The sequence below is a fragment of the Lissotriton helveticus genome, chromosome 9 (assembly GCF_964261635.1).
Source record: "Lissotriton helveticus chromosome 9, aLisHel1.1, whole genome shotgun sequence".
Lineage (NCBI taxonomy): Eukaryota > Metazoa > Chordata > Amphibia > Caudata > Salamandridae > Lissotriton > Lissotriton helveticus.
This window is the reverse complement of record NC_136070.1, coordinates 86,138,435-86,161,062: the sequence shown is the minus strand read 5'-3', so window position 1 is coordinate 86,161,062 and position 22,628 is coordinate 86,138,435. Positions and strand designations below refer to the sequence as shown.

The 22,628-nt window shown below is 45.0% G+C and overlaps 1 long non-coding RNA gene across 1 annotated transcript in view; it reads right to left on the bottom strand.

Moving 5' to 3' along the window:
- The window catches only part of LOC144782634 (uncharacterized), a 155,896-nt gene extending 136,512 nt beyond the window's left edge, over positions 1-19,384 (bottom strand). Inside the window, exon 1 of the long non-coding RNA XR_013601183.1 lies at positions 19,306-19,384. This is a non-coding gene — a long non-coding RNA (uncharacterized LOC144782634). The remainder of the gene's footprint in view (positions 1-19,305) is intronic.
- Between the last annotated feature and the right edge of the window lie 3,244 nt (positions 19,385-22,628).

Sequence of the window (22,628 nt, the reverse complement as noted above, 5' to 3'; positions counted from 1 at the left end):
GGCAGGTTTTAGGAAGGGAGTGTCAACTGTGGATCAAATACTCAGACTAAATATCTTATACTGGAAGACAGCTCTGCTGGAAGGGGGGTCACTGTATGCTGTCTTCGTGGATCTCCGTGCCGCCTTCGACTTGGTCCCACGGGCCAAGCTGTGGGCGGTACTGGGGGACATGGGCGTCCCTGGAGACATCCTCCAGATTCTTATCAGGCTACACACAGATAATTACGCCCGTGTAAGATATGGAAAGGGCGGTAGGCTGACAGATAGGTTTCCTGTCCAACGCGGGGTAAGGCAGGGCTGTGTGTTGGCGCCGACCCTGTTCTGTCTATTCACGAACGGGGTGATAGAACACTTATGTAGAATCCCTAACATCGATGCCCCGCAATTGAACAGCAGCAGGGTGCCAGCGATTATGTTCGCAGATGACACCCTGCTGTTGTCAAAAACACCAATGGGGCTACAGAGGGTTTTGGACGGATTTTTGGAGTTTTGTAATGAAAGGGGATTAGAAATAAACCCCTCGAAGACTAAATTCATGATCCTTAGTCAAAATCCCAAAAATAGCCCAAATCCCCGCTTGGGATCTACACCCCTAGAGAGAGTTGAAGTGATCGAGTACCTAGGCATAACCCTCAATCAAAACCTAACCTGGTTGCCACACAAAACCAAGGCAACCACAAAACTAATTCAGAGGGCTGGCGCTATCACAAGAATTGCAAAAAAATCCTCCCTTCGTCCACTGGCACCTGCAATAAACATTTATAAAGCCCAAGCACGAGGAGGCATCACCTATGGGGCTGAGCTTTGGGGACATACACCGCTACAGTCTATACAGGTCGCAGAGAACAATTTTATTAGACAATTGGCGGCCCTTCCTCTGAGTACACCTTTGCTCCCTTTGAGAATGGACTTAGCACTGCGTCCTATCACCGAAGAACTAAGCCTTAAACCTCTGACTTATTGGAGGCGGCTGTGGAGCAGCCAGGATTTGGGCCATTATAGAAGCGAACTACAGGAGCTCCTTAGATTAATTCAAGTGTCCAAAATTCCATGGCTCAAGTACATCAGGGACATGTGCACGACCCTTGGAGTTCCAGAGCTATGGTGCAATCCAGAACTAATGTCCGCAAGGCTCCCGAGGAAAGAACTCTCCAAATTGTTCTATAGCTTCATGCTACAAAGATCTTTGAGTCTAATCCGGGAAGGCTCTCTAACTGACAGTTTTATTAAAGTAAAAGACTCTTACAGACCTGAATATGTTTTAGATGCTATGTCCCCAGTGTACGTAAGGAAGATCTTCCTGCAGTGGAGATACGGCTCTCTCCCCTGGAGGTCCTTCACTAAAACCTGGAACGGGAATCTAGACTCGAGCAATTGTCCTGCATGTAATTACAAGCTGGAAAGTGACCTACATGTGGTCTTGTTTTGCAAAGCTTATAGCAAAATCAGGAGCTATTGGCTGGTCCCCTATCTAAGGAACCTGGGCTTTCGGACTTATGCCTCAGCCTATAGAGTGCTCAAAACTGACCTTGCCGCCCCAACTGTGTTTCTAATGGCGAAATTCTTGGCGGCAATGTGGAGATCACGGGCAAGAATCATAAGGGACTCCAATGCGGCACGATCCACAAGTTCTTAATCTAATCTAAAAATTTATTGTGTAACCATGAACTTTGATTTCTCGAATTTTAAAATTTCTGAATCCATTTTAAATTTTTTTAATGATTTAATGTTGTTTACTTGCATATCTTTTATGATCTCAACGATCGAAATAAAGATTTTTGAATGAAAAAATGTTCTTTTTTCCATTAAGTAAGAGGCAAAAGGAGAGTGGAAGCACGAAATAAGGAAGGAAATATGAACTCAAAGAAGGAAAAAAAGAATGAAAGAAAGCAGGAAGGAAAGGAGGCACAAATGAAAAATGTAAAGGAAAAGAAAAGACACGAAGGAAAGAATGATGAGGGATGAAAGGAAGGAAGGATGAAAAAAAAGGTTTGAAAGGAGACATGATGGCAAGAACAATTGTAAAAAGAAAAGAAGGAAGGAATAAAGAAATGTACAAAAGATGGATCTGGGAAAGAATGAAAGAATGTAGGAAAATAGAATGAAAGAAATAGTAAAGGAGGCATGGGAGTTGGATAGAAGAAAGGCAAATCAAAGGGAGGAAAGAAGACATAAAGGAAGGGCATATATAGGAAAAGAAACATTCATTAACAGAAGAGGAGAAGGAAGGACAAGGGGATGCTACGAAGAAAGAAAGAAAAAAGGCTGAAAAAGAATGGAAAGGTAGAAGCAATATGAAATAAGATAAAGAAGGACAGAAAGTTAGAAAGAAGGAGAGAGAATGAAAAAAGAATGAACAGAATACATGAAATACTGAAATAAGGAATAAAAGGAGAAAAGAAAGGAAAATAAATGAAAAAAGAAAGGAAAGGAAGAAAATATAAAGAAGTAAAAAAAAATGAGGAATGAAGGCCAATACTGATAAATGTGCATTTTTTTGCCAAATCCTTTAAAAATAGGCTTCAAAATCCATCATTTGGCAACACTAATTTTTTTAACTTTCCACAGCTGAACATTTGCAACAGGCCTTTATAATAAGTTGAGATCAGTGACTCAATGAGTGCCAAATGTTTCAAAGTGAGAAGCATTTTGTTCTTTTTCTTGGCTTTCCCACTCCCACTGGCAGAGACCCTCATCCTTTCAAAATCAGCACTGCCACGATCTGGGGTCAACTTTGACAAAGATGGCGCCAGCAAAGCCACCTGATTAACAGTGAGCCATGTCGAACTGTTGAAGTTATCTGTGGGAAAGATTGAAATGATAGAAACAGTGGTAGATTTACTGGTTGTGTAGGAATGTGTCCCTAACCTTCTCGAATCCTTCTCTGAGGATGCTAAGGACAGGTATGTGGCTGCTGACAATATGAAAAATTACCTACTAAAGTGGTCATTTTCCAGTGTTCACATCTGTTAGGATACAAAACTCTTTAAGAATTGGATATTGGAGGAGTTTTTATGATGGGTTTCTGCCCAAGCATATATCTTCCCCCATTAGCAGATACAGCCTTATGAGTTGAGAAACCTAAGCTATTAAGGCATCTAAATGTACCTGCATTTTTTCCACCTCCACCTTAGCAGAGTGACATTATCAGTGGCCGCTGGTTTAGAGAGGTGGTGGGGGGGGGGGCAGGGGAGGGTAAGGGGTTATAAAGAAAACAAAAGCTTACCTCATCATCGCCGATCGACAGCGGCTACCTCTCCTACTCCGAGCACGAACAGGAAGCCGACAGCCTCCCAGAATGCCCTGACCAATCACAGCGCTTTAAGGCAGCGTTGTGATTGGTCTGAGCGCCGAGGTTGGGTGCTCAGACAGGGATTGAGAAGTTAAGCATGTTCCCTACCCAGGCTGTAATGCACATGCAAAGTGCGAAAGACGGTTTGCACACTTAAGTGCAGCAGGAACCACTCCTCCTCACTGTCCCAGGCAAGCCCAGCTCCGCCCCATCCTGGCTGGTTCCAAAAAGAAAATGAAAAAGTAACATTTTTAACGTTGCGTTATTATCATTTTCTTTTTGTAGGCCAGCAGACCTCTAACAATGATAGCACTGGTGAAGAGAGACTTTTTTACTTACAAAAAATATATAAATTAACGTGCATTATTGATTTAGTTCACAGTGCTGCAGTGTAAAATGATTTATTACCCCTCCCCCACAATAATTTACATACCACATAGGATATATTTTCAGCCCTCTATCAGGAACCTAAGAATCAGAGTACATGCTGGTAATCCACACAAGCATGTTTCAGTAGCTAGTGCGCCTGGATTAGCTCAACAAATCGACATAACATGTTGCATTCGTTTTGCAATAGTTTTATGGGGAAACGCCCACTTTCCATATATTCAAACTGTTGTGACACAATGTGCCACAACACAAAAACTTGTGCATGCAAGGCTGCAAAGTGATGCAAATCAACTGGTTTGTCAGTCAGTCATTAACCACCAGATTCATCATTGTCCTCTTTTGTGATTCCTTAATAGCGATTCCTTAAGCCCTTCGATGCTGATGACGGAGCGGTTCCGTCATCAGCATCGGTTGGGCTGTGCTGATGACGGAACCGCTCCGTCATCAGTACATCCCTCGGGGGGAGCGCTGTCGCTCCCCCCCTGGGGCACCGATCGTGGTGGTAGTAGTGGGGGTGGCAGCGGAAGACTTTGCGCTGCTCCCCCCGTCCCCCCGCGCACTTCCTGGTGACGTCAGCGCGCTGTCGCGCACACCGACGTCATCAGGAAGTGCTAGACGCGCTGGAAGCCATTTGCTTCCAGCGCGTCGAGCAGGTAGGTCTGTTTCCTGCTCTCCGGTGGGGTGGGGGGGGCCATTTCTCGGTGCCCTGAGGCATCAGGGGGGAGGAAACACTGTTTCTTCTCCCCTGATGTCCCAATGCAGGGCATTCCTGGTTCAGGATCGCGCACAGCGTCGCGATCCTGCGCCAGTAATGCCCCCACTAGACACGAGGGATGTTTTTTTCTGAAAAGGAAGCGACCCCTTTGGCAAGGGTCGCTTCCAGGGGCAAAATATTTGGAAGTCAGACTTTTCTGCCCCCCCTGGGTCGACATCGCTCGATTTAGCGAGCGATCTCGACCCAGGGGGGGCAGAAAAGCCCACTGGACACCAGGGATTATTTATTTTGATAAAAGGAAGCGACCCCTTTGGAAAGGGTCGCTTCCTAGGGCATTTTTTATTTGTTTAGACTTTTCTGCCCCCCCTGGGGGCAGATCGACCGTTTTATTCGGAAATCTGGACCCAGGGGGGGCAGGAAAGCCCACTAGACACCAGGGATTGTGTTTTTATTAGTAAAGGAAGCGACCCCTTGGGCAAGGGTCGCTTCCAGGGCCATAAAAATGTAGTGTAGACTTTTCTGCCCCCCCTGGTGGCAGATCGCCCATGTTAGCGCGTGATCTGGACCCAGGGGGGGCAGAAAAGCCCACTAGACACCAGGGATTTGTTTATAATTGTAAAGGAAGCGACCCCTTGGGGAAGGGTCGCTTCCTAGTGGCCCATAATTTTTTATTAGACTTTTTTGGGCAGATCAGCCGTTTTTTGGGCCACATCTGGACCCAGGGGGGGTAGAAAAGCCCACTAGACACCAGGGATTTTAGTATATTTATAAAGGAAGTGACCCCTTGGGCAAGGGTCGCTTCCAGGGGGCATTATAAATATTGTAGACTGTTCTGCCCCCCCCCCCCCGGGGGCAGATCGGCTGTTTTTTTTACAGTTTCTGGTCCCAGGGGGGGATAGAAAAGCCCACTATACTCCAGGTTTTTGTTTTTTTATAGGGAGCGACCCCTTGGCCAAGGGTTGCTTCCTTGGGCCCATTTGTTTTCAGTATGTTCTGCCGTGTCTTTATTTGGCCTCTCTGCCCTCCATAGGGTTGCTTCCAGGGGGCCCACGTTTATAATGATTTAGAATCTTCCCCCCTTGGGGACAGACACCCCATTTGTGACATACCCTGTGACATAGCCTGTTGTAATGTGTGTTGTTTTTGTTTCTTCTAATGTGTATTGTTTTTTTTCTCTTTAGATTGTTGCAGTGTGCGGTTCCGTTACTGGTGGTTCTGTTGTTCTGCTGTTTCTGTAGTTGCATGTGTTTGGTAAGAGACCTTTTTTTTGTTCAATTGTAACGTAATTGTTTTTTTGCAAAGTGTGTAGTAATAAGAGTATGTTTGGTTTCTGTTTGTTGTGATTGTAAAACATGTTTTGCATTTGTTTTTTTTTCTTCTTTCTAGTGGGATATCGTTGCCTATTTGCTGTGTCTTTGCAGAGTAGGTGCTGGTGAGTGTAGTTGTGTCTTGTAAGTGAATTGTATATTTTTCTAAATATAGTTTTTTTTTAAAAATGCTTACATTTTTTATCTTACTTTGCGCAGTGTTGGGGTTGTTGAGTTGTTTGTGCAGACTCCTTTATTTGTAAGGATAATGGCTAGCCGCCGGATTACTGCTCAGCAAGTTGTTGGAATGCTTTTTGATTCTTCCTGGTCTTCCATGGTCCAGAGACTGACTCTGATTCTGAGCCAGAGGTGGGAGGTGAAGATTCAGGTAGTGAGTTTTCTCTACACATGGCTTCATCTGATGATGAAGACACTTTGAGTGCTGATGAAGCTACTTTTGGTGTGGATGATGTGCCTGTGGTTGGGGAGGACATTGCTGTGCCTGTGGTTGCGGAGGACATTGCTGTGCCAATAGTGCGGCAAGAGACATCTGGGCTGCAGCCTGGGGCTGCTAGACTTCCAGTTGGTGTAGTGAGTCAAGAGGCAGCTGGGCGGCAGCCTGGGGCTGCAAGACTTGACGATGAAAGTTCTGACCTCTGGGTTGCACCAGGCATGGTGCAGCCGGCATTGCCTGAATTTACTGGTGTTCCAGGGTGTAGGGTGAACACTGAAAACTTTTTGCCTATTGATTTTTTCAAGTTGTTTATGGATGATGTGTTTTTGGCAGAGATTGTAGAGCAGACTAATTTGTATGCTGAAAATTTTTTGAGGGTGAACAGTGCCAGCCTTAAACCCCACGCTAGAGCTACCCGGTGGACTCCCACAAATTTGGAGGAGATGAAAAAGTTTTTGGGTTTAACTTTTTTGATGGGCTTGCTTAGGAAACCATCAATGGCTTCATATTGGTCTACTAGTCCCTTGATGGCAACAGCTATATTTCCGGCAGTCATGAGTCGTGATAGGTATTTGCTTCTGCTTCGGATGATGCATTTTGTTGACAATAGTCTTGCTTTGCCACGAGATCACCCTGATTGTGACCGTCTTTTCAAGATTCGGCCTGTCATTGATCATTTTGTTGATCGATTTTCTGAGATCTTTTATCCTGGGAAAGAAATTGCAGTGGATGAGTCTTTGCTGTTGTTCAAGGGCCGCTTGGTATTTCTGCAATACATTCCTAGTAAGAGGGCACGCTATGGAATCAAACTGTATATGCTGTGTGACAGTGAGACTGGATATGTCTCTAATTTCAGGGTGTACACTGGTAAGGAATCCAGGATTAACCCCCCTGGTTGTCCGTCGACTTTTGGAGTGACTGAGAAAATTGTGTGGGAACTTGGTCGTGGATTTTTTAACAAAGGCCATCATTTGTATGTCGATAACTTCTACACTGGTGTGCGGTTGTTCAGGGAATTAGCCAAAGTGGACACTGTTGCTTGTGGCACAATCCGCTCAAACCGTAAAGGTTTCCCAAAAGAACTTGTTTGTCGAAAGCTTGCTCGGGGACAGTGCAGTGCATTGTGTTGTGAGGAGCTTCTAGCTGTGAAGTTTTCAGACAGGAGAGATGTCTACATGTTGACTACAATACATGATGAAAGCACTGAAGCGGTGACTGTTTGGGGTCAGGTTGCAGAAGTGCGCAAACCTGTGTGCATAATGGACTATAATAGGCACATGGGTGGTGTTGACAGAGTAGATCAGAGGTTGGAACCGTATGCTGCTCTTCGTAAGGCTTACATTTGGTACAAGAAGTTGGCTATTCATCTTTTCCACTTGGCAACCTTTAATGCTTTTGTTGTGTTCCAGAAATCTTGTCCCCAGTCAAACATGACTTTTGTAAAGTTTCAGGAGTCTGTAATAGGCAGCCTTGTTTTAGTGGAACAGGCAAGTGTTCCTAGAGTTGGAGTTGTGGAGGATGTTGCCAGATTGAAAGATCGCCACTTTCCAGATACAATTCCTCCTACAATCTCAAAAGACTTTCCCAGTCGGAGTTGTAGAGTCTGTTGGCGAAGAGGTTTGCGGAAGGAGGTTCGTATGTACTGCCCCGACTGCCCTTCAAACCCCGGGCTGTGTGTACCTGCTTGTTTTAGATTGTACCACACGCAAAATAATTTTTGGGAGTATCAATGAGTGGTAAAGTGAACTGGTTGGTCTTTATTCTTTAAAACTTATTGTTCAGTTTCAAAGTTTGCATTTGTGTAGTCTTTTTAAATTTAGTTGTTGAGTTAGTAGATTTGTATCAATTTGCAATTTGTTTTTGTTTTTCTTTTATTTTAAAAAAAAACTAAAGTATGATGTTGGTTTGCGTGTAGTGTCCATTGTCTGTGGACTTGACATTGTCACCATTGTCAAATCCACCAGCTTTTGCAAGGGGGGTTACCAGGGTTTTTGGCCCCGTGCTAGACGGCCATCTAGGAAAACCTACCAAACCCACACATTTCTGAAAATTAGACACCCGGGGGCTTCCAAGGAGGTATGTCTTGCGTGGATCCTCCAACGTTCCTTTACCCAGAATCCCTTGCAAACCTCAATTTTAGCTGGAAAAAATCTGTTTTCTCACACTTTTTTGGTGTGGGAAAGCGTGGCATCACTTGGCTCACACAAATTACCTCCCACCCAGCGTTCCCCCAGGTCTCCCGATACAAATGGTACCTCACTTGCGTGGGTAGGCATAGTGGCTGCAACAGGAAAAGGCCCAATTCGTACGGTGGAGACCAAAAAATTACCTTTAGCAAAACTATCTTATTTTTTGAGGGGCTCACCTGAGCTTTTGGCCCGGGGCTTGGCGGGCATCTTTGGAAACTACCAAACCCAAACAGTTCTGAAAACTAGACACCCAGGGGAGTCCAGGGAGATATGGCATGCGTGGGTCCCCCAATGTTTTCCTACCCAGAAACCCCTGCAAACCTTAAATTTAGGTTAAAAAACCCACTTTTCCTTACTTTTTTGGGTAGGATCTCGCTGCCGGCACAAATGTCCTACCATCCAGCGATCCCCTTGTTCTCCCGAGTAAAATGATACCTCACTTGTGTGGGTGGGCCAAAGGCCTGTGACTAAGGCAGGGGGGCTTCATTTGTAAAACTTAAATACTACTTTTTTCAAAATTCATTTTTGGCCTGTTCTGCTTTGGGGCACCCACACAAGTGAGGTATCCTTTTACTCGGGAGAAGAAGGGGAACGCTGGGTGGTGGGACATTTTTGCCAGCACGGAGATCCCACGCAAAAAAGTTTGGAAAAGTGATATTTTTATCTAATTTTAAGGTTTGCAAGGAGTTCTGGGTAGGAAAACATTGGGGGACCCACGCATGCCATACCTCCCTGGACTCCCCTTGGTGACTGGTTTTCAAAACTGTTTGGGTTTGGTACTTTCCAAAGAATACCACCGAGCCCCGGGCCAAAAACTCAGGTGCCCCCCCCAAAATCAAGGTTATTTTGCTTCAGGGTATTTTAAATTCACCACCGTACGATTTGGACCTTTTCCTGTTGCAGCCACTATGCCTACCCACGCAAGTGAGGTACCGTTTTTATCGGGAGACCTGGGGGAACGGTGGGTGGAAGGTAAATTGTGTGAGCCCAGTGATGCCACGCTTTCCCACACAAAAAAGTGTGAAAAAACTGATTTTTTCCAGCTAAAATTGAGGTTTGCAAGGGATTCTGGGTAAATGAACGTTGGAGGATCCATGCAAGCCATACCTCCTTGGAAGCCCCCGGGTGTCTACTTTTCAGAAATGTGTGGGTTTGGTAGGTTTCCCTAGATGGCCGTCTAGCACGGGGCCAAAAACCCAGGTAAGCCCTCTTGCAAAAGCTGGTGGACTTGACATTGTCACCATTGTCAAATCCACCAGCTTTTGCAAGGGGGGTTACCTGGGTTTTTGGCCCCGTGCTAGACGGCCATCTAGGGAAACCTACCAAACCCACACATTTCTGAAAAGTAGACACCCGGGGGCTTCCAAGGAGGTATGGCTTGCGTGGATCCTCCAATGTTCCTTTACCCAGAATCCCTTGCAAACCTCAATTTTAGCTGGAAAAATCTGTTTTTTTCACACTTTTTTGGTGTGGGAAAGCGTGGAATCACTGGGCTCACACAAATTACCTCCCACCCAGCGTTCCCCCAGGTCTCCCGATAAAAATGGTACCTCACTTGCGTGGGTAGGCATAGTAGCTGCAACAGGAAAAGGCCCAATTCATACGGTGGAGACCTAAAAATGACCTTTAGCAAAACTATCTTATTTTTTGAGGGGCTCACCTGAGGTTTTGGCCCGGGGCTTGGCGGGCATCTTTGGAAACTACCAAACCCAAACAGTTCTGAAAACTAGACACCCGGGGGAGTCCAGGGAGGTATGGCATGCGTGGGTCCCCCAATGTTTTCCTATCCAGAAACCCCTGCAAACCTTAAATTTAGGTTAAAAAAAACACTTTTCCTTACTTTTTTGGGTGGGATCTCGCTGCCGGCACAAATGTCCTACCACCCAGTGATCCCCTTGTTCTCCCAAGTAAAATGATACCTCACTTGTGTGGGTGGGCCAAAGGCCTGTGACTAAGGCAGGGGGGCTTAATTTGTAAAACTTAAATACTACTTTTTTCAAAATTCATTTTTGGCCTGTTCTGCTTTGGGGCACCCACACAAGTGAGGTATCCTTTTACTCGGGAGAACAAGGGGAACGCTGGGTGGTAGGACATTTTTGCCGGCACGGAGATCCTATGCAGAAAAGTTTGGAAAAGTGATATTTTTACCTAATTTTAAGGTTTGCAAGGAGTTCTGGGTAGGAAAACATTGGGGGGCCCACGCATGCCATACCTCCCTGGACTCCCCCCGTTGTCTAGATTTCAGAACTGTTTAGGTTTGGTAGTTTCCAAAGATGGCCACCGAGCCCCGGGCGAAAAACTCAGGTGCCCCCCCAAAATCAAGGTAGTGTTGCAATAGGGTATTGTAAATTCACCACCGTACGATTTTAACCGTTTCCTGTTGCAGCCACTATGCCTACCCACGCAAGTGAGGTACCATTTTTTTCGGGAGACCTGGGGAAACGCTGGGTGGGTGGAAATTTGTTGATCCACGCAGATTCCAGAACTTTCCACCACAGAAATGTGCGGAAAATGTGTTTTTTTTGTCAATTTTTAGGTTTGCAAGGGATTCTGGGTAACAAAACCTGGGGGTAGGCAGACGAGTCACCCCATCCCGAATTGCCATGGGTGTCTAGTTTTCACAAATGTATAGGTTTGCTAGGTTTCCCTAAGTGCTGGCAGAGCTAGGGTGCAAAAACAAAAGGTAGTCTTTTTGTCCGAAAAGTGCAAGATTTCACTGGGAAATTGAGGTGCGACCATGTTGCATTTTGCGCTGTTTCATGTCGCAGCCACTATGCCTACCCACGCAAGTGAGGTACCATTTTTTTCGGGAGACCTGGGGGAACGCTGGGTGGGTGGAAATTTGTTGATCCACGCAGATTCCAGAACTTTCCACCACAGAAATGTGCGGAAAAGTTGTGTTTTTTGGTCAAATTTTTAGGTTTGCAAGGGATTCTGGGTAACAAAACCTGGGGGTAGGCAGACGAGTCACGCCATCCTGAATTCCCCTGGGTATCTCGTTTTCAAAAATGTATAGGTTTGCTAGGTTTCCCTAGGTGCTGGCAGAGCTACGGCGCAAAAACAAAAGGTAGTCTTTTTGTCCAAAAAGTGCTAGATTTCACTGGGAAATTGAGGTGCAACCATGTTGCGTTTTGCGCTGTTTCATGTCGCAGCCACTATGCCTACCCACGCAAGTGAGGTACCATTTTTTTAGGGACACCTGGGGGAACGCTGGGTGGGTGGAAATTTGTTGATCCACGCAGATTCAGAACTATCCACCACAGAAATGTGCGGAAAATGTGTTTTTTTTGTCAAATATTTAGGTTTGCAAGGGACTCTGGGTAACAAAACCTGGGGGTAGGCAGACGAGTCACCCCCTCCTGACTTCCCCTGGGTGTCTAGTTTTCAAAAATGTATAGGTTTGCTAGGTTTCCCTAGGTGCTGGCAGAGCTATGGCGCAAAAACAAAAGGTAGTCTTTTTGTCCAAAAAGTGCTAGATTTCACTGGGAAATTGAGGTGCAACCATGTTGCGTTTTGCGCTGTTTCATGTCACAGCCACTATGCCTACCCACGCAAGTGAGGTACCATTTTTTTCGGGAGACCTGGGGGAACGCTGGGTGGATGGAAATTTGTTGATCCACGCAGATTCCAGAACTTTCCACCACAGAAATGTGCGGAAAATGTGTTTTGTTTGTCAAATGTTTAGGTTTGCAAGGGATTCTGGGTAACAAAACCTGGGGGTAGGCAGACGTGTCACCCCATCCTGAATTCCCCTGTGTGTCTAGTTTTCAAAAATGTATAGGTTTGCTAGGTTTCCCTAGGTGCTGGCAGAGCTAGGGCGCAAAAACAAAAGGTAGTTTTTTGTCCGAAAAGTGCAAGATTTCACTGGGAAATTGAGGTGCGACCATGTTGCGTTTTGCGCTGTTTCATGTCTCAGCCACTATGCCTACCCACGCAAGTGAGGTACCATTTTTTGTGGCAGACCTGGGGGAACGCTGGGTGGGTGGAAATTTGTTGATCCACGCAGATTCCAGAACTTTCCACCACAGAAATGTGCGGAAAATTTGTGTTTTTTTGGTCAAATTTTTAGGTTTGCAAGGGATTCTGGGTAATAAAACCTGGGGGTAGGCAGATGAGTCACGCCATCCTGAATTCCCCTGGGTATCTCGTTTTCAAAAATGTATAGGTTTGCTAGGTTTCCCTAGGTGCTGGCAGAGCTACGGCGCAAAAACAAAAGGTAGTTTTTTGTCCGAAAAGTGCAAGATTTCACTGGGAAATTGAGGTGCGACCATGTTGCGTTTTGCGCTGTTTCATGTCTCAGCCACTATGCCTACCCACGCAAGTGAGGTACCATTTTTTTTGGCAGACCTGGGGGAACGCTGGGTAGGTGGAAATTTGTTGATCCACACAGATTCCAGAACTTTCCACCACAGAAATGTGACGAAAATGTGTTTTTTTTGTCAAATTCTTAGGTTTGCAAGGGATTCTGGGTAACACAACCTGGTGGTAGGCAGTCGAGTCATCCCATCCTGAATTCCCCTGGGTGTCTACTTTTCAAAAATGTATAGGTTTGCTAAGTTTCCCTAGGTGCCGGCAGAGCTAGGGTGCAAAAACTACAGGTAGGCACTTTGCCAAAAAAGGGTCAATTTGTAACTGCAAAATTTAGGTGTGACCACGTTGCATTTTGCGCCGTTTCCTGTCGCAGGCACAAGGCCGAACCACACAAGTGAGGTACCGTTTTTATTGGGAGACTTGGGGTAATTCGGATTTGTAAATCAACTGTTATTACCAATTGAGCTTTCATGCATTTCTCCCTTTCAATGAAAGACATTGTGTAAAAAAAAATCTTTTTGAAAAATGACCAATAATTCTCATGCTGGTATGAGTATTCCCAATTTTGAAAATGTGCAATTATATACTGTTTCTGAACTCTATAATTTGTACACAATTCAGAAATACATAGGTGTCTTTCATACAGATTTTTCCATGTATACATTTTCAAGGACAAAGTGCTCTATACCCAGTAAATGAATAAATACCATTGCAAGTTGCTGCTCAGTTTTTGGATCTGGGTTCGTCGGGTTCTTGGTGAAACTACAAGTCCTATATATCCCCGCAACCAGGAAGGTCTAACGGATGTAACGGTATATTGCTTTCCAAGAGCTGTCAAAATTAGAAAAAGTTATAGGTGAAAACGTTGAGACAAAAGGCTGTTTTTTTCAACAAATTTTCAATTATTCCAATATTTAACTGTCAGTTTCTATAAAGAAACCTTCATGGATTTAGACAAATGACCCCTTTCTGAATTTAGAATTTTGTCCACTTTTCGAAAATGTACAGCTTTCCAGGATCCATTATTGCTTTCAAACTCATTTCTACCATTAACTGGAAGGAAGTGGAAAGCTCTAAAAATAGCAAAAATAGGCTATGTCCCAGAAAAATGCCAAAACTGTGTGAAAAATGTCGGTTCTCTGACAAAAGACTGTCATTCCCTAAAAGCTGAGAAAATGGAGATTTCAGTCCCACAAATCCTTTTTCGATAACATTTTCAGGGAAAAACCCAGAGGCTTTCATTTGCAGTCCGTTTTTCCCATTTTTCTGAAAAAAACTAAAAAATCACTGTATTTTGGTTAATTTCTGGGACCCCTCCAAGGGAATCCACAAACCCTGGGCGCCTTTAGAATCCACATGATGTTGGAAGAAAAGGACACAAATTTGGCGTGGATATCTTATGTGGTCAAAAAGTTACAAGGGCCTAAGCGCGCACTACCACAAAACGCCAAAAAAAGCCTTAGCACAGGAGGGGAAAAGGCCTAGCAGCGAAGGGGTTAATAATCGCTATTAAGGACTCGCAAAACGGGATTCATGTAGAAATCGCAATATTATTTGCGATTTCTACAGCTTCCTTATTTGCGATTAGCAAATTGCTAATCGCAAATAAGGAATGACTCCCCATTCATTCCTATGGGCCTTTATTGCTAATCGCAAATAAGGATGCGATTTCAAGGGTGCCAGGGGTGTCCAAAGGACACCCTGTAGCACCCCTGAAATGTAAATGTAGACTGATGTTGCGCACACACATGTCCAAAGGACATGTGTGTGTGTAACATACAACTTAGAAAAATGCACTAAAGTGCATTTTTCTAAGTTTTCGCTATTTACCACGAAGTCAGACTTCGCGTTAATAGCGGCCAAAAATAGCGATTTCGCAATTCTAAAATGGTTCATGAATTGCATTTAAGGAATCTCAAATAGAGATTCCTTAAATGCAATTCCTCGCAATTTAGCGATTTCGCAATTTGCGATTTTTGCATTTGGGGTGATGAATCCCAAATGCAAAAATTGCGCTCGCAAAGGGCCAGATTCTCAGAATCTGGCCCTTTGTCTTTATTGCGATTCTTCATCATAAAAGACATTCTATAACAAATTAATACAGAATCCATACGAGATAAAATTCATCATATACAGAGTTATAAAACCAAATCTAAAATCCAATATAAATAAATACATATATATTTACATTATAAAACCAACCCTAAAATAGTATTAAATATATGGATAAGCAATAGACTTAATACATATCAAATATAAAGGAATCTATGGTGAGAACTCTCCAATCCTCCACTAGTTTCCAGCAGCAGCCCCTACATTGATGGTCACAGCTTCAATCGATCCTTACGGCTGTACCCCTCGTTTTTCTTACGAAGAAGCCAAGCCCAGCTCAAAAACTTTGCTACTACGATTACAACTAGATTTGAAGTATAATTTTTCAGTATTCTACTTGCAACCAAAGCTGATCTTGTGCCCAAAAGCGAACATACAGGTTTTAACCAGATACGCCTTGGTTGGTGATACACAGGGCAAGCAAATAAGAAATGGTCCATTGTTTTCAGTGAGATCTGGGCAAAATAAACATTTATCGGTACCAGTAGAGTTCCATCTACTAGATAACCATCGTAGGGGTAAAGGGCCTACTCTGAACTGGTGATACAGTTTGCGATCGGGTAACTTCGTAATGATATCCCTGTAATCTTCCAGGAGAGGTTCATCCTTAATATCGAGGAAGACTGTTGTCATAGACCTACTAACATGAGAGGAGAATCTTGTAACTTTAATCATCTCCCAACACACAGCGCAGTAAACTTTTTTTGATGGAAACTCAGCTGTGTCCGGATGGGCACAGAGTTCCCCCATCCCCATATCTCACAACAGTGTCTTGATTTCAGACAGCCAGGGAATTTTGTGTGAGCAGCCCAGCCCCCTTACTTCCACCAAGGCTTTGGCATACAAGGAGAGCTCTGGAGTGGTCCAGAGACGTCTCCAAAATGCCAAAGGTGTGAAGCGTGCTACATCTTCAAGAGCCTGGCAGCCGAGATCTAACAACAGAGGAACACGGGGTGAAGATTGGGGTAGGCCTACTGTCTATCTCAAAAATCTGTTCTGGGCGACAATAGGTGGGGACAGATAGCTAAATCCCCAGATTTCTGCACCATACATAATCGCGGGCATAATTTTCGACTTATAAATTTTAACAATGGGGGCAATGGGCTTAGTTAGGGACAACCTATGCTCTTTAGTCAGTGCACCAGCTAGCTGGGTGTGCTTTAATGCTAGCATGTCAATTTGGGGCTTCCAGCTCAATTTGTCACTGTATGTGACCCCCAGGTGGGTAAAAACATCAGTCTACTCCAGAGGGTCGCCACCCATGTAAACACGTGCTCTAACAGACTTCGACCCATGGAGCACCATGAACTTTGTTTTCCCTACATTGACCTCCAACTCATGTTCATGGCAAAACACCTCAAAACGAGACAGTGCCAGTTGTAAGCCCTGTCTCGTTTTGGAGATAAGTAACGTGTTGTCCGCAAACATGAGGAGGGGGACTTTCATGCCAGTTAGTATCGGCGCGTCAGTCGGGAAATTTACAAATTACTGGACCATTTCGTTAATAAATAAAGAAAACAGGGTGGGAGCCAGCACACACCCCTGTCTGACACCATTACACACCTCAAACCTATCTGTGACCTCCCCCGGTTTACCCCAGTGAACCTGTGCGCAAGTATGTTCGTGGAGTTTAACCAGGATAGCAACCAGTTCCTTAGGCATCCCCTGATCCAAGAGTACTTTCCACACCTTTGCCCTTGGCACTAGATCAAAGGCAGATCTAAGATCCACGAAGGACGCAAAAAGCATGCCCCCACCTAAAAACACCTCCTCCAGTACAGTAACACAAATCTAAAGGCCTGATCCAGGGTCCCTATATGTGACCGGAAGCCCGCCTGTACGGGGTTAGGATGTCCGCTTCAGTCATCTAGACCTGCATTCTCCCTAATAGTAATCTTGCTATTGTTTTCTGCACTGCATCAATTAGACTGATTGGTCTATAGTTAGCCGGAGCAGAGCGATCACCTTTCTTGTAAATCGGTAAAATCTCTGCTCCGGACCAGGATTCGGGAACTGGTGCACCACTAGCTAGTGCATTTGCTAGTAAAGTTATATATGGAATCCATAGGTCCTGGTCGTGCTTGAATAAATCTGCCAGAATGCAGTTTGGCCCCGGAGCTCTGCCACTTGGAATCACTTTAAGCACAGACTCCACCTCTTTATGTGAAAACACCAATGGTTCAACATGACTAAGGGGCGGGACAACCTCAATGTTGCTATCAAGAACCTTAAATTGATTTCCAAAATAGGTTACCCAGTGCTGTGGCTCAACATGATTACTCAGAGTCAGTGATTGCGGGCAGTTCCCCCACTTAAATAAATGCCAAAAATGGGTCATATTACGACCATTGCAGGCCTGTAACAGCTCCTTCCAACGGTCATCATCCCAGGATTTTTTGGCTAGTTTCTGCACTGCTTTATAGGTGACCCTGCATTCCTATGGGCTTCAAAGCCCATAGGAATGAATGGGCATTACCGGTCGGTATTTACCGAATCGGTAAATACCGACTTTTACAGATTCGGTAAATCCACATCTGGATTTACCTACATCTCCCTCCTTATATTTTATCGATTCATAAATACCGAATCGGTAAAATTCGGTATTTATGAGTCGGTAAAATATATTTACCTACATCTGGCCCCATGTCCCTAATATCAGCACGGGTCCTCTCATTAGTAACTACCCTAGGCCACCGTACCCTTCTTTGGTCATTAGAAATAGTTGCCAACTCCTAGTCCATTAACCATTCCCTCATAGTGACCAAGTCTCTTGGAAGGCCCATACATCCGTGTTCTCTATGAAGCTTGCCCAATCTAGTGAGAGTAATTTGGATTCCAACCCCGCAATGTTCCAAGAGGACAGAGTTGCGAAGGGTCTCGGTGAACAGGGTCTCACCGATGGTCCCTGTTCAGGGACAATAGAAGACTCCAGCCGAGCAGGGGCCTGACAAAAATTACCTGCTCTGCCAGTAAGCTTTGCCCAAGAGGAATCACTCCCCCCACACAACTCCTTATGGGTGCCAACTGTATTCCTTCCATCCATCATCTTGACCCCAAGACCTTCAACCCGCAGTGGGGTGACACATCCACCCAGTCAGTCAATGTCTTCTAATGTGGATAGTAACTGAAAATGTTGCTGGTCTGGGTCGGATAGTCAACCAAATTGAAATCCCTATGGGGAACCCAGGCTTCCTTATATCTTGGGATCCTACGAGGGCTATAAAAAAAACCCTAGAGGTAGGATTCTGATGTCATCATCTGCGGGGGGGTAGAGGGCAACCGTCTCAAGGATATGTTGTACAAGGGAAGGAGACCTGAAACTCAATACCACACAGTCACCCACCAAGGATTTGTGAGAATGGCCAACCCAATTAATGCGCCGCACCATTTTAAATTAATCAAATAATGCGTTGCTAATCCCAGACTTTTTCCTCAAAAAGTAAAGAGCTTTTTTTTAAGGGTTGACCAGTGTTCGCGGGAACCCAAGGGAAGAGGGGGGACATTAGCTAAGATAATAGTATAAGGAGTGGCTTCGGGGGGGAGATGGAGGCTGGGAAGCATGTGGAGACCCCCTTCCAGCCCATCTTCATCTCTCCTCCCGTTACCTACTGCCTCGTTCTGCTGCACTGGTGGAGCCTTGGTGCCAGTATTTGGATTCGGCCGAGCTAGATCCAAAGCGCTTGACACCTGGGGGACCCGCTCAGGGTGCACTTGGGCGTTTGAAATATCACCAGCTTGCACGATGGTTACTATCCCTTAAGGTTTACTTAGCACCCCCCCCCCCCATTAGCCTGAGGAATAGATTGGCTTGGAATCCTTTGCTTACTTCTAGAGAGACATTGTTCAATTTTGTTGAGCCTCTCATCTACAGAGTCAAGTCTTTTAAGGATGGGGGCAATGAGGGCAGCTAACTGATCCTTTAGTATGCTGCACAGATTATCTTGATTAAATTGGACATTAGCGCCAACAGTGGGACTCACTACGGGAGCATTAACCCCTGTATTCCCAAAAACATATACCCCTCTATTTCCATTGGTGGCCACTGGTACAGATTGTTTAGCTAGGCAACGACCTTTCCTTTTCTTTATTGGTGGTTTAGCCCCTACCCCCCCCTAATGCTTTCCTCCCCCTTGTCTTAACCATGGCCGGACTCTGGAAACTACCCTGGGGTAGCGTAGTACCAGGAATGGGGCATTGAGACCTCACATAGCGAGTTAAGTTGAGTAGCCTCACCAGAGAGATCCACTTCAATACTCGATTGAGAGGGGGGTAGCTGGGCACAAGGCAAGGAGCCACCCCTAGATAAGACTGGCTACAGGGATAGCCTGTGTTCAGTTGCCTGGATCTCATGAATTAAAACTGATTCCGCTCTATTTAGAAAGGCATCTAGTGTACCCACCACCCTGTCCCCAACCTTTCTTATGCTCATGACTGCTAGACACAGGTTTCAAGAACCCCCAAAAGGATTCAACCAGGCTCCTTACACAATACAACAAGCAAATAGTAGTAGTCCCAAAGGATTGGTGCAATCTTACAGATCACGGCAGCAGATGTTAGTAATATGGATCGGCCCAGCCTCTTCTGGGCTCTGACGGCCGCGGATGGGCCCGCCCTTGGCCCGGGCACGCCCGAGCACGTCCCGCGCCGCGGAATGCGCCTCGTTATTTTAAGCGCCTCCGGGCGCTTGGTTATGGCGTCTTTCCGATGCATGGCCCCTGTGCACCCTGGGAAGTGAAGTTCCAAATTTCCCGTGCAGTGAGGATGGCGGCAGTTCGAGGTAGTGCGGCCGGACCTGCAACAACGCTGCAATGGCCCCAACAACAGCAGAAGCAACAGGTGTGGGCTAGGGTCTAGAAAGAAGAGTGTCCCGCGCCGCGGGAGGAGCCGCCGCGTTGTTTTAAGCACCTCCGGGCGCTTGGCTACGGCGTCTTTCCGATACGCGGCCCCTGTGCACCCTGGGAAGTGAAGTTCCAAATTCCCCGTGCAGTGAGGATTGCGGCAGTTCGAGGTAGTGCGGCCGGTCCTGCGGCAACGCTGCAATGGCCCCAACAACAGCAGAAGCAACAGGTGTGGGCTAGGGTCTAGAAAGAAGAGTGTCCTGAACTGGTTTGTCACTTTGTAAATATTTACTTACTAAATTGCATTGTCTTGGGAGATGCAGGCATGAAACAAGAGCTTTGTAAACCTGAGTCCAAGTGACTTGCCCCGAATCACAGAATGTTTAAACAAAGCAGGAACTCAAACCTGGTTCCCTAGTTTAAATGCGGGCAGCTCTGGACGTTAGGCCACACCTTCTCCTGTTAAATTAGTATTTTAAATTGTTCATTTTTTATAGCTTAAAGGAGTCTATCATACGGTAGAGGGATGAGAGAGAAAGTTCCCTGAGCGGTTCAGGGCACAGTATTAAAATGAAACTCTCTTCTAGAAGTCGAAGATGTTTTGAAATGGTTGCAAATGCTTCCTTTCTTTGAGCTCGCGCCTTCCCTGCTGCAGACAACGGCGAGAGCCACGCATTCAAAGCCTGCATCTTGTCCTGCAGAGAGAAAACAACATGGAGGTAAATGCTGTTGGAAAGAGGCAATAATAAAAACAGATCTGCAAGCAGTGGCAGGAGTCCAGATGTATTCAGGCTGCAGGAGGTCTTTGCTGTAAGCAAGCAAGATAGGCAGTAAAACGGAAGGCACTGCCAGGCGGCGACCAGCTCATCAGAGTTTATGGCCCAGAACCCGTGTTGGCCTCAGGCACTGAGCAGCTTGTAAGCGTGTTAGACGCCAGAACAATCAGCCGCTTTTCTTTCTGTTTGTCTTACTGATTGAGAAATGTCTGTTTACTCTTTTTGTCCTGTTTCCAATAAGTATTGACATTTTGTCTACCAGATATGGCTTGCGCCTTTAATATAATTGCACCAAAAAAGTGAAAATATGTATGTTAAGAGATTTACCCCCAGATGCATCAAGCATACATTTTGTGATTCCTTATTTGCGAAAAATGAGGAATCGCAAATAAGGAATCGCATAATGCAACGCATCAAGAAATTGCTAAAAAAATTGGGATTTCTTAAAATTCCTTAATTGCGACTCGCAAAGTGCGAGTCGCAATTAAGGAATACCTGCCCGTTCATTCCTATGGGCCTAGAGGCCCATTGGAATGAATGGGAAGACAATCACAATTTGCGAATCGCAAATAGCGATTCGCAAATTGAGATTGCGATTTCAAGGGTGCAGGGGTGTCCAAAGGACACCCTGGTGCACCCCTGAAATTGATCTGTGCTCATATGTTGCGCACACACATGCCCTTAGGGCATGTGTGTGCGCAACATGAAACTTTGAAAAATGCACTTTAGTGCATTTTTCAAAGTTTTTGCAAATTACCATGAAGTTGTACTTCACTGTAGTTTGCGTGCCCTATCAGCGAAATCGCTATTTTTAAACTTTAATGCATTGCATTTAAGGAATCTCAATTTGAGATTCCTTACATGCAAGTAATCGCAATTTAGCGAATTCGCAATTTGCGATTTTTTCATTTGGGATGATGCATCCCAAATGCAAAAATACCGGTCGCTATGGGGCAGATTCTGAGAATCTGCCCCTTTGCGAGCGGATTTTTGTTTGATGCATCTGGGCCTTACTGGTTTATTGCAGACTCACGCAGTGTAACACCATGGTATGTCCATACTGCGAGAAAAACCTCTGCATGGTCTTAGCAGAGGCAACAATTGTCGCAAAGTCCACAATACATTAAAAAATATTGACATAGTTTATAACACATTCATCAGCAGATATGGAAATTGTCATTTTGGTCTGCCTGAGTCTGCAATATCACAGTTTTCAAATAAGGACGAAGAAGAAGATCTTTTAACAAAGGATCACCCAAAGCAAGGCAAATGAAATTAAGTATTGCAGACTGAGAAAGAAAACATCTTTGCTTTACTGAACAAAATGGGACCCTCTTTGCAATCCAACATTGAACGTTCACTTGCAATACCACCACATGTGAAGCTGCTGCCGGTACTCCATCTACTTGCCTTGGGAGCTTTCCAAAGCACTTGTGCCTGGATGGCTGGTATTGCCAAGAGTACATAATCTTCTTCTTTTTCAATTGTACTCGATCCTCAAATAACTCCTCACTTTCTTCACTTTCCTTACTGTCCTAATATTCTTGCAGGACAAATTAAGACCAAGAAAGGATTTTGTCAGATTGCACCATTTCAGCATGTATTGGAAGCCATTGACTATACTCAATCAATTAGTGCCACCAGCACAACAAACATGAATATAGGAACAGGAAGCACAATTACTCCATCAATGAGCAAGCTATTTTGCATTCTCAATATCATTTCACTAATATTGTAGCAAAATATCCAAGAAGTGCCCAGGATCCATACATCTTTCATCGCTTGGAGTATAAGGAAATTGTGTACAGGTTGGCAATATATTTTTTATATGTCAGTTGAGATTAATAATATGTCAATAGATTTAATTTACCATTTAGGATACAATACATTATAGGAAAAAATAAATGAGAATATAATATTATGGGTCCGATAACGATGTCGCGGTTTCAATTGCGACCGAGTGACCACAATACACCCAATCGGAATTGAAACCGGCCGGTCATTCCGGCTGGCTTACAAAGGCCCAAGGAACCAGCTTGTAATCAGTATGGAATCTTTATGGACTGCGGTTTACGCCGTCCGGAATATGATGCACAGTTTCGAGCAGGAATTCCATGTCAGCCTTTCCAAAAAGAAAACCCTGTTGGAAAGTGGGTTTTGGGGCCCCTCGCAGGGCCCCCTTTCCTTGCATCCTCTGGTTAGGGGCTGAGGGGGCACCTATGGTGCCCTCCTGTTAATCTCTTC